Source organism: Polypterus senegalus, chromosome 7, assembly GCF_016835505.1.
Source record: "Polypterus senegalus isolate Bchr_013 chromosome 7, ASM1683550v1, whole genome shotgun sequence".
Taxonomy (NCBI): Eukaryota; Metazoa; Chordata; class Cladistia; order Polypteriformes; family Polypteridae; genus Polypterus; species Polypterus senegalus.
The window spans coordinates 16,233,441-16,245,150 of NC_053160.1; the positions used below are offsets into that span (position 1 = coordinate 16,233,441).

The 11,710-nt window shown below is 39.7% G+C and overlaps 1 long non-coding RNA gene across 1 annotated transcript; it reads right to left on the reverse strand.

Annotated features, from left to right (window-relative positions):
- Window positions 1–2,444: 2,444 nt before the first annotated feature.
- On the reverse strand, window positions 2,445–3,849 carry LOC120532344. The gene is made up of 3 exons (XR_005634276.1): window positions 3,658–3,849; window positions 2,868–2,994; window positions 2,445–2,608 (listed from the first exon to the last, which is right to left on the reverse strand). It is a non-coding gene; the product is annotated as an uncharacterized LOC120532344 (long non-coding RNA).
- Window positions 3,850–11,710: the final 7,861 nt, after the last annotated feature.

Consider the following 11,710-nt stretch of genomic DNA (forward strand, 5'->3'; position numbering starts at 1 on the left):
TGCACCTTCCAAAATCATGTTCCTTGGCAACTGGGAACAACATACCAGTTTTACTATGCTTTTACTTTTTAATAAGATTGTATAATACGAAGTAAAGGTAATGGACTGAATGATTTCCTCTCAATTGTCAAACTTGTAATTGTCATGATTCCATTCTATCCTGCTTAATTACCATGTTTTTGTTTTGTGTTGCAATGTCTTGTACTCCATTTTGGGTCCTGAAACACCACCACTTTGATTCCAGTTAGGTCTGCTTCCTGTGTTTCTAGGGGTAAGGCCATTGAGGTTGTGACCTGTGATTATCCATGTGACAGGAAAAAAGGATGGTGTAGCCGCCGAAGTATAAGGCGAGATTAAGCACGGGAAAAGCGCGTGCCGAAAGAAATCTCTCAGTCCAAAAGTTTGTTTTAAAAATATTTAGTGAAAGTTAAAAGCAAATAATCCACACAAGAATAAAGAAAAAAGTAGTTACACACATAGAATAAAAGGCAAAAAAAAGGAAAAATATATCTTCTCTAAACTTAGCTTTTCTTGAGAAACTTTAGTTATTGCTGTACTTAACGATTCTTAGCTTCTTCTTCTGTATGCTTTAAATGTATGGCACAGCACTTAAATAACCGCTGTTTTCTTAGAATTAATTCACACACTCAAAAGGCCCGTAGGCACGGGCACGGTTTAAAACCTTGTGCCCTCTACACCTTACTCATGGCAAGGCTGGTCACTAACTGAAGAATAATGTTTAGTCAAAGCAGTTAGAAATGGCAAGAATATACCAATTCAATTCTACCTATGGGGGTTATAGGAACCTCCCATAGATTATGCATTGTCATCTAGTGACATATTTATGTAACTAGGAAATGACTCTTGCTGACGGCTTTGAGCTCATTTCCATTCCCAATCTGTCAATACCAAAACTCTTTAAGAAAAATGTAAAATCAACCTTGTCGGCTCTTGTCTTACGTGCTACTTTTGGTTTTGATACTTTTTGTTTCTTTGACTTCAATGCCTGGTTCTCATTTTGGGCTTCAGTTTCCTTTTGTTATCAACCTTTCATTTTTTTGTTTCACGCATCTTTTGTAGTACGGTGTTGAGCCTTGTCACTTTATGAGTGCGTATAGCCACCACATTTTGATCTGTTTATGCAGACTTTGGTCTCTGTTTATTTGTAAGAAGCACTTTTGATGAGCACAGTGTGATTAACTGTTCAAACCCCTTTCATTTGTGAAATGTATAGTGTTTGGTTCCTATTCACTTGTGGAGTGCTGTATGGGGGATGCTGTAACCTTTTAAATGCACAGACTTCAGTTAAATGGCTGAGGTCTGAAAAATGCGTCAGGCTGGACACTAGTGAAGTGCATTCTGGGAAATCTGAAAGGCAAAGCAGGATATTGGAAAGTCTTGTATGGTCAGTCTGTCAGTCTTGCATCTTAGTACTCATGGGAATCAACATTGAGGTTGTGTGGTAACTTTCCTGTGTTTTGAGAAACTGTAAAAGTGTTAGCTGCTTTGCTAGTGGATAGTAAACCAGGTGTGTGAAATCACTTTGGGTGAGAAGGGGGGAAGAAAGTGGCGGCCTTTTATTAGAACTTTCTTCAAAAGGAGTCTCAGTTCAGATTAGTTAAGTTGGTGCTTTGTTCCCAAAAGGAGTGTTTGGTTGCTGGCTCTCTAAAACTGTGAGAGGAGCAACAGGCATTTAAATGAAGCTTGCTATCTGTCTAGTTGCAAGGACACATTCTAAGGTGCGCTGTCTCTTACTTTTTGATTAAGGATATATTATCAGTAACTATGGAACTGAACCATCTGGGAACTGTCGCCTGGGACTGAATGAAGACTTCTTCCCACCCAGGTTGTATAATTCTTTGTATTGCTTGTATTTGCTGCTATTGATCATCATGCAAATAAAATTGATTTCCAAATAAAAGATTAAACTCCGTATCTCTGTTGAAATATTGCCATTGCTGTGGGCTGGATTCCTTGTCTAGCTGCGGTCCCTTAAAGACAAAAAGGACACTTTGTGAAGTCCTTTGCTGGTGGTAAACTGGGTTGTTGTAAAGGAGTGAAAATAAATGGCACTCTCAGTCAGAGGACATCCAGTCATAGAGGTCCCTGGGATTGAATATGCGGGGTACAATAAGGACAGTGAGACAGACAAGAGGTTACAGGTGACAGTTACATATCTGATTTTGACATTTCTTCCAATCCCCCATTTATAATAATAATAATAATAATAATAATGAATTTTATTTATAGGGCACTTTACATTAGCAGTATATCTCAAAGTGCAACATAAAAAGATTGAACAAAGGCAAGGCAAGATAAAAACAGAGATAAAACAACAACAATTATAGCATTCTTGTTAACAAGCTTTCCTAAATAGAAAAGTCTTTACCTGTTTTTTAAAACGGCCCACAATCTGCTGTGTTCTTAGGCTCTCTGGTAGGGCATTCCAGAGCCGTGGAGCAGCGGCTGCAAAGGCTCAGTCACCCATTGTATGAAGTTTGGTGACAGGGGGGCGAAGGCGGTAGGTATTTGTAAAACGGAGGTTTCTTGTAGTGAATTGTAATATAAGGAGCTCTTTGAGATATTGTGGAGCATTTCCATGGATACACTGGTGAGTAAACAAACAGAGTTTGTATTTGATGCGGAGATGAAGTGTCATTTTGAAAAGAACCTAAAAGGTTAGTACCTTTTGTGTTATGTTATAAACATGATAATATATGTATATATAGGATGAACAAGGCCAAAATGTAGCCCTTTTTAAATTTGACAAGCCCTCACTTTAAACTGTTATTATTTTTATTTGTAGAAGGCACAGTATCACCAACTTTTTCACTTATGGAAAGAATGGAAAAATTAAGGATTCAAACCTGAAAATTCTTCAGTTGTAGGGTGTATGGAACCATCAAGATCTGCTGTCATAGAAATTGACTGCTGGACAACGACCATGACAGTCATTTAAAAATTGCTTATCTGTTCCCAGGAAAAAGCAGGAACCTAAAATTAAAAGATCAAAGTTTTAAAGAGGGCACAGCTGTTTAATCAATATTGTGCAACTGGGACATCAAAGTAAGTCGGTCAAAAGGCGGAACATACAATTGTAACAAATAGAAACTAGCAAATAACTGCACGTGCTACAAAATGTTAATCCTGTGACATGTGCATAGGATAAGGAAGTGGACATTCACCATATGGTAGAAAGACCTACCTGCCTACCTAGGTCCTAGACAAGGCTCTGTTCAGAACAGTTCACTGCAAATGCATATGTACAACCTTGGCTAGCACAGCTACACAAAGACAAACTGTGACCAACAGGGGTCTTATGCTCCCTGGGAATATGTTCTTTGAGAAATGCAGCTCACACTTTGAACCTGTAGATATTGCGTACCCCTGGTTTAGCATCTATAGGGGAAATATCGAGGCAAAAGAAATATGGTTCAAATGAAAAGATATATTTCTATCCAGCAGGGGGCTCCCTGGTTGGAATAAATTCTTTTTCATTGCGGCATTTTAAGTAACCTGAACCTGAACAGATATATTATAATGAGGCGATATCCCTCCCATAGTGATACGGCAGTAAGAAATCACATAAGAGAAAATAACTTAGCTTTCTTTAATGATGGTTTACGCGGCATAACAGACAGGAAGCCATGACAAGACCTTTGTGTAGAGTCTGCTGTTTTTGTCACTGCGCCGGAAGGATTTTCAGGATCGGATGATGTAATCTTCCATCTGTCCGTCGGCTTCAAATGTGTGTAGCGCAATGTTCCAAGGCTTTATACCCTTTCTCCATGTGCAGACCCATACGTAATTAATGCCATTCCAAATAAGGAAAGAAGATCCAATATCATGCTGACTCTGTCAGACAGAAAGAGTACAATGCCCATTTTTGTAGTTGTCCCTTTCTTGTCTTCTAATGCATGCCTAGCAGTTCTAAATGCTGAGCCCCTGTGTGCTAAATCTGGCCTTTAGCTGTACATGTGAGTGGATTTATAAAATAGTTTTTGTACCGAGCACAGTGACATATTAAACTTATGTACTTATTACAACATTTAACTTGCTTTAAAATGTAGCTCTTGCTCCTAGTTTACATTGTAGTATAATTATACATACAAATACAACTAAAGAGAAACAATTAAAACAGTGCAATAGCCTTGTAGTTCAGGTTGGGGAGCATGCACTGGTACAGCACGTTCCCACACCCACCACATGACGAAACAGCTCAGGATCTCAGTTGGTAACCCCCAAGGCAGACACGCGATCCAGTCGCACCCTCCAGAAATGATCATCTATCTGCTGCAGCCAGGTGTTATGTGGGCGACCCCTTGGCCCGGTCCAGCTACTCGAATCCTCTACAAGGAGGATCCTATAAGCTGGATCACCCTCGGAGAATCGCACCACATGGCCGTAATGCCATAACTGATGCTCCCACACAATGCAGGTAATGTGCCTCATTCGGGACTCCGTGAGCAACACAAAGACAAACCAGCGGTACCCAGGGATTCTCCGAAGAGACACACATGAAAGAGTCCAGTCTTCATCTCAGGTCTGTATAGCATTCATATCTTGCAACCAAATAGCAAAACAGGAAGCACCAGGACCTTTAAAGACTTGGACCTTCGTCCTTTTTCAAATATATCGGTAGTGCCACAGACCTCTTTCCAGCGACCTAATGACCCCCAATTTTGCTCTCCCAATCTTTATACTGACTTCATAGGAAGTCAACAGAGACATGATTGTCACTGCCGAAGTAAGTAAACCTCTCAATAAGGTCTTTAACGACTGCAGTTCTATCTTTCGGTAGGAGCAGAGGCATGGTTCTTGACACAGAATCAAATGTCACATTTGTGTGGATGGGGCTTCTAGTTTGGGACATCTTGAGAGGCCTTATATATGGTCACTGTCTAGTAACCAATACTATGTAATGGTTACTATTGAATTGAGTGCATTTATTGAGCTATCTGCATGTGTTAATAAATGGATTAGGCTCTCTAAAATCCAAATATAGCACATTATTTCATTATCTGTGAAATCAGTGCCACTGCTCTAATCAGTTAAGGGCCCTGTCTGAAAGAAATGCCCTTGATTAAGCTAAAAAATATATGCATGTTAAATATGATTAGGCTCACATCATTATTTTTCAACTAGCTGAAATACCCAGCATTCCCCGGGAGTAAAATAAAGTGTTTTTCTTTTATTTTGTTTGAGAAAACTTTAAAAATAAAAATAAATTAACAAACAATGAAGACTCACTAATGTGTTTGTCTTGTTGTCTTGTATGTATATTATCATCCAGTTGACGCTCAGAACAGGCCAACTCTATTTAATTTCAAAAGAAACAGGGGCGTGCAGTGGCGCTCAAACATAAAGTATGCTGCCAGTCACCTCCAGTTCACCCTCTGGTGGTCATTACCAGTGTCAACTGGATGATAACATGCATACAAGACCGCAATATCACCCCCCACCCTACCCAGAACGGGGTGCGTTAGGGTTGATTTCACCCTACAGTATTTTTAGTCGACCAATGAAAAACATGCATACCGAGTTTCATGAAAATTGCTCCAGCCGTTTGGACGTGATGCTGGAACACACTTACATACACACATACTTTGACTTTTATACATATAGATTCTGGTTACACAAACATTATCAGTTTGTTACATAAATATGTTTTAAAGAATTTTTCCTAACCCTTTTGTGAGATCTCACCAACGAGGTATCTAACTTCCATCTATACTGTCTGTGGAGAGAAACAAATCTGTGAAGAGCCCAGGCACACAGCATGAACCTCTATAGTTGATCTGGAGTGTCTACTCATGACAGGCCAGGTAGAAGCTAAGAACTTTTGACAATTCACTCTTTCAAGTTTTTGCAGAACACAAGGTAGCTCTAAGGGCAGATGCTGACTTGTGCTGTTCAGGTTTAGCAGGTTTCTGAATGACTTGCAGTTTCTCTAAATGAAATACATAGTTTGGCGGAAATCTAGGACGTGTAATTATGCAACTTAACCAGCAATGGGATTTGAAGCATAGACAAATCTTCAGAACATTCAAGGAAAAAGAAAAGGTGAGCCAATCACTGTCTCACACAGCAGTGCTAGAGTAATTGTCGATTCACACGTGAAAACAAATGGTAACGCTGGGCTACTGGAGGGAGAAGATCTCTATTACCATCCCTAAGGCAACAGTGCATGAATGTGATTATTTATTTTTATAGAAATACTACCTGTCCCCCGTGGCCCCGCCCGCATAGTAGTGAAACAGTACAAAATTTAAAAATCAGTGTAATAATTTGAATTGAGAAGAATTTATATTGATAGCTTTCGTTTCCGAGGTCCTCTTGATAGACAATATTTTTGGTTTCGTTATCAGGGGCGAGAATGTAGCTGTGATCTCTTTGCCCAAAATGTAAAAAGTTGGCAAGGTATCTCTGGTAGGTACGCTCCAACGTCAAACATTGGCACTGTATCTGATCGTGTTCATCTCTGACAGGAGAGCATCATCCACATGGGGAGAAGAGCACGTGGCCATGATATCTCTGCCAATCACCATCTACCATCTAAAACACATGTAGGTGTGATCTCCCTCTCTCTGAAAAACGTCAAACGTTACTCCTTAGCAATCTGTAGATGATAATGTCTGCTGAAAAAACAGGTATGGCTAACTAAGCGGAGGTAAGGTGCGCTCCAACACGTGGCGAGAGGTACAGCGACCTGAACAGAGGTTGGGAGTGAGTGAGGAGGGCCCCATTCGGTTCTCTACTCCTGAGGTCCTGCCTACCTTTTCCCTCGACCCAGAGTCTCTTGGATTCGTGCGAATAAATCGCTGCTGCAACCGAACTATGATACTTAGCGTGATGAGAGAAGTTGCAAAATCAACCGGAATGTTCAAGCAAATTATATAAAAAAAAACTATCTAAATCTGTTATGTACTTCTCTTGTGAAAAGCTGACAGACAGACAGACAGACAGATGCTGGATTTTATATATATAAAGAGATGACAGGGGTTATAGTATACACTTTTTGAATGTATTACTTTAATAGTCAAACACCACTATTTTGTTCTCTCCACAGCCTCATTAATAAAGCTTGCGAACCACAAAAAAAAGCTTGAAATGTACGTAAGCAACTTCCCACACAAACATTGGGATTTATAAAAGAAAACCTGACAGTGGGACTTGCAGGGACGTGCATATATTTACGTCAGCTCTGACCCATGCGTACACAACATTTCAGAGAAACCAAGGAAATGATTACACCCTTGATGAAATAGGGAAATGTACCCAAATCAGATAAATGACAACGCTCATGCATAACAATTCATATCACTGAGCCATTATTATAATGCGTGCTGATGTGAATAACATATTACACTTCAAAAAAGGGGTGTATATGATATACAGACTCTATTTTACTTATTTTAACGCCAATGCTGTGTCTTTGCACTGAAGAACTTTTATTGATTGTTACCTGTTGTCACTTCTCAGTGAACTGGCCGAAACATCAGGAATATCTCAGTCAAGCTTCTCTCCATCATGCCTCCTGTACTAGACCCCATTAACCGACTGGCGAGGCACTCCATTCAGTTTTCGTATGGTGTGGTTGTACATACATAAAACATAATGTGTTGTGGGGTACAAAATCTGTACATTTTGGTTTATATTTCCATTATATTTTGTTCAAGACAACAGATGAACTACATTCAGGACAAATCAAAGCATGTCTTCTCCCAGTTATACCTCACTTTTAAAACAGCTGTTCCAACAAAGACAGGAAGACATGCTGGTGGTTCAGTCTATCAATTACTTGATAACCTGAGAAAGGATGGACATCTAATTATTTTACAGCCTGGGAAAGGAAGACATAGCGACACCTCAGAGAACATCAAAAAAGTTTTATTGTTTGGGAAAATGGACAGTGAATTCATTCATCATATTGACTGCCAGCCAATCAGAATATCTAGCAATCACATCTTGCAAAACTCCCCCGTTGAATTTTAGAATAAATATGCCTCGTCTGAGGAGTGACATAGTAAGGAGGCAGGGAGCATGAAGAAGGGACGAATACGTCAGAAGAGAACAGAGTGACGTCAATGTGAAGCCATTTCCATCTGATCATCAGAAAAGCATCATGAACAACTACGAGTGCTAGATCACAAGCCACCTGCGACATTCATCCTTGTCATCTTTACTTTTTCGTAAGCTTTTCTAAAGACTATACCTGTATACATCCAGACTATTCTATCAGTCCTATTGTATATTATTCTTTCTTCCACTGGTATTATTATTATTCCTGTAATAAATACCATGCTGCTTTTAACTTTCTATGCTTTGTCTTAATGTCTAGAGTGATGGAAGTAATAAGTTAGATTTCTTTGAGCACCTGGTGCAGCTGGAGGTTTACCATACACTTTGTGCTGCGAGGTTTATTAAGGCTGAGGGTGGAAGCTCCACTCAATAGTAGGTAACAGGGTGTAAAGTAAGGCTTTCTTGACTGATAAATGGCCTATAGTCAAGAGTGCTGAGCCTTTGTATGTTTAAATGTATTCTTGTAGACCAAAAGAATATTTAGGCCTGAGATATCATTAAAACATCGTATGTTGTTTGTGCTGATAATAAGTAAGTCTCTTGAAGTGCTGAGAGAGTGACAGGCTGTGTTATACTTAAAGCACTCATGTGGTTTAAAGTACTAGAGGTTAACAAGCTGTGTGTGTGTCATTCATGGGGCACTGTTGTGGTTAGGGTCTGAGTGTATGCGTATAGCTATGTGTGTGTTAATCTTAAAGTGCAACAGTAGACCAACCCGATAACGAACTTGACGAGTACACTTATCCTTGAAGAAACAGGTAAAGCGCAAGTAGAGGGAAATACCACGATAATACAACATGTTTTTGCCAACATAAAAAGGCAGTTTACAGCATTTTTCGGTTCTCCTAACATACTTGGAGCGCTTTTATGCACTCATATATTGCAATCAGTGTACCTAGCGAGAATGAAGTCGCTTTTGTTAGCCATAAGCAGTGATTCACAAGTCATCCAAGGTGTAACTGGCAAACGTCATGGCTTAATGGCCTGGGTCAGCCCGTGATTCATTGATTTTGAGGAAAAGTAGCTTTGACAGACGTGACGGTGCTTTATGTGGCAGCTGGCTTGTTGGTAAGGTAACAGGTTGAATCCTCAATTTTTAATACGGCTTGTGATATTCACTGTCACAAAAATTACATCATTAAATGTGCCAGGTGATTGTGGCTACCCACTCAGACCATGGTGCCTTACTCCTTTTCTGTTTAAGGAAGGGGATTTTGACATAAGCCATTTAATTTAGCATTTCTGAAGGGACTGGACAGTGTATTAAGAAACCGCCATGCCTCAGCCAGGATTCCTTCCTTGGCTGAGGTTCAAATACATGTTGTGGCAGACGACCAGGGATTTTGTCCCACTGGGATGCCTGGAAGAAGGTCGGACCACAAGAGGGGCACTGTTTTTCCCTGGGCGTAAGAGAGCAGCCCCGCTGGATTCCATCAGGGCCACGGAGAAGGAACTGGGGACCAGGGGGCGCCTGAACGGTCCTGAAGCCCTGGAGGGCAGCACTTCCGCCACACCAGGAAGTGCTGCCAAACCAGGAAGCAGGTACACCCGGAGTGCTTCCGGTACCCATGCAGCAATTCAGCCACACCAGGAAGTGCTGCAGGGAGATCATCAGGAGCACCTGGAGCACATCCGGGTACGTTATAAAAGGAGCCGCATCACTCCATTCGGGGAGCCAGAGTTGGGTGGAAGAGGACTGAGCTTGTGAGAGAGGAGTGGAGGCAGCTGAAGGAAAGGTCTTAGTACTGTGTTTTGAGTTAGCAGAACTGGATTGTGCACTGTAAATATTGTAAATAAACCGTGTGTGTTGTGGACATCTGGTGTCTTGTCTGTCTGTGGCTGGGCTATCTTTTACAATGTTTATTTATGTTTATTCTGTCTCTAGATTTTTGACCCTCTGTTCTGTATTTTGACGATCCTTTGAATATTTGTATTGGGACTTGTTTTTTTTTGGATTGCCCATGGTGTTAATGGCAACTCCTTTTTGTGCATTGTATGCTTCTATTGAGCTTTGTTCCTGTTACAAGCAGTTTTTTGAAAAATAAATCATTTTATGTATAATTTATCTCTGTTTGCCCCATTATTAGCCAGGATATGACAGTCCTATCACCCTCTAGTAGTCAATTTCAGAAGTGTTTTTGGGACTACATTCTTTGGCACACCTAGTCCATGACAGAACAAGTATTTATTAAGTTAAATACATATGCAGACAATGGGCATACAATAAATTAATACAAGAGCATAACAGAATAGCCATGAAAACAGAACAAGAAAAATCTTAATGACATCTTATTGCTAAGTATTGGAAACATCCAAATGTTTCATAATATTCCATCACTCCACAGGCTTTATTTTTAGTATGGAGGACAATAAAAGAGTTAGACAATTTAGAAATTGTTCTGAAAGAAAATTTTTGCCTGACCAATTTACAAGCACGACCTATATATAATAGCACTATTTATAGGGTAGTTATAAATTACAGAGCCCTAAATAAAAGAAGCAAGTCATGAGATATGAGCTTGATTAATCCACAAGCCTCTTTAAAACATATAACCTGGAGACCAATTAAAACCTGACTGGATCGTGCAAATGGCTTTTTGGTCACCACCACTAGAGGACTGCTTTCACTTTAAAAGAGTTATATGTGGACCAAAATACCAAAGGGCTTTGAAAAGAGCCCTGGCGTATTTTAAAAGGTGATGGACTAGATGTTGTACATTATACGAATTATATCCTTTTGACACAAACTATACATTTCTTAAAATAGGTAGTCAAAACAATTAGCAGTGCAAATTAGTGATGAAAATTAATTTGAAAAAGTCTAAAATAATGAGAACTATGGACAAAAATTTAGGTTTCCAATTATCTGGATTTAAGCCAAAGATGCTGAGTGAAATTACTACACATTAACAAATATTAGGATTTATGAATTATGCGAGGGACCATGCAAAAGGATATGCTCTAATGGTCAACATTTTTTATAAGACAGGGGGTTTTAAACTCGGTCCTGGGGACCAACCAGATTCCTGTTCAGTGACAATACCTGATAACACTGATCTCATTTAATTAGCTGGTATTCAGAAAAGCACAGGAGCATGATTTTTACATTTATAAGATATTTTAAAATATTTCTGCTTTTGCTACAGATTTAAATGCTTCACTCTGATGCTGAACAAGCCTTTGTACACATATCAATAGGAAAGCAAGGTGTAAAGCTTAAGTTTAAATTACATTCATAGACATGCTGCCGCTAAATATTCGCAGGCAAATCCACAACTTAATACTGAGCGTGCCTGTTAAACAACTTAGATTCACGAGTACCGATTTGGGTAGTGATCACTTCGATGAATGAAACCTGTTCAAAAAACGCATTACACAATTGAGAAGGAAGCAAAAGAATATGAAGCGATTGACGCATACAAGCATATTCATAAGTGCAGCTACTGCGGAAACAAAGCACACGGTGGAAACCTAAAGTTTAAATTAAGTTCATAGACAGGCTGCCGCTGGCGTTTGTCATGCCTACGACGAATACGATATTCACGAGATACAAGTTTAATGAGAAGACGCAGAGTATAAACGAGACTTTTCACTTTGTAACAGAGTTACAATTGCTGTAACGGAGTCA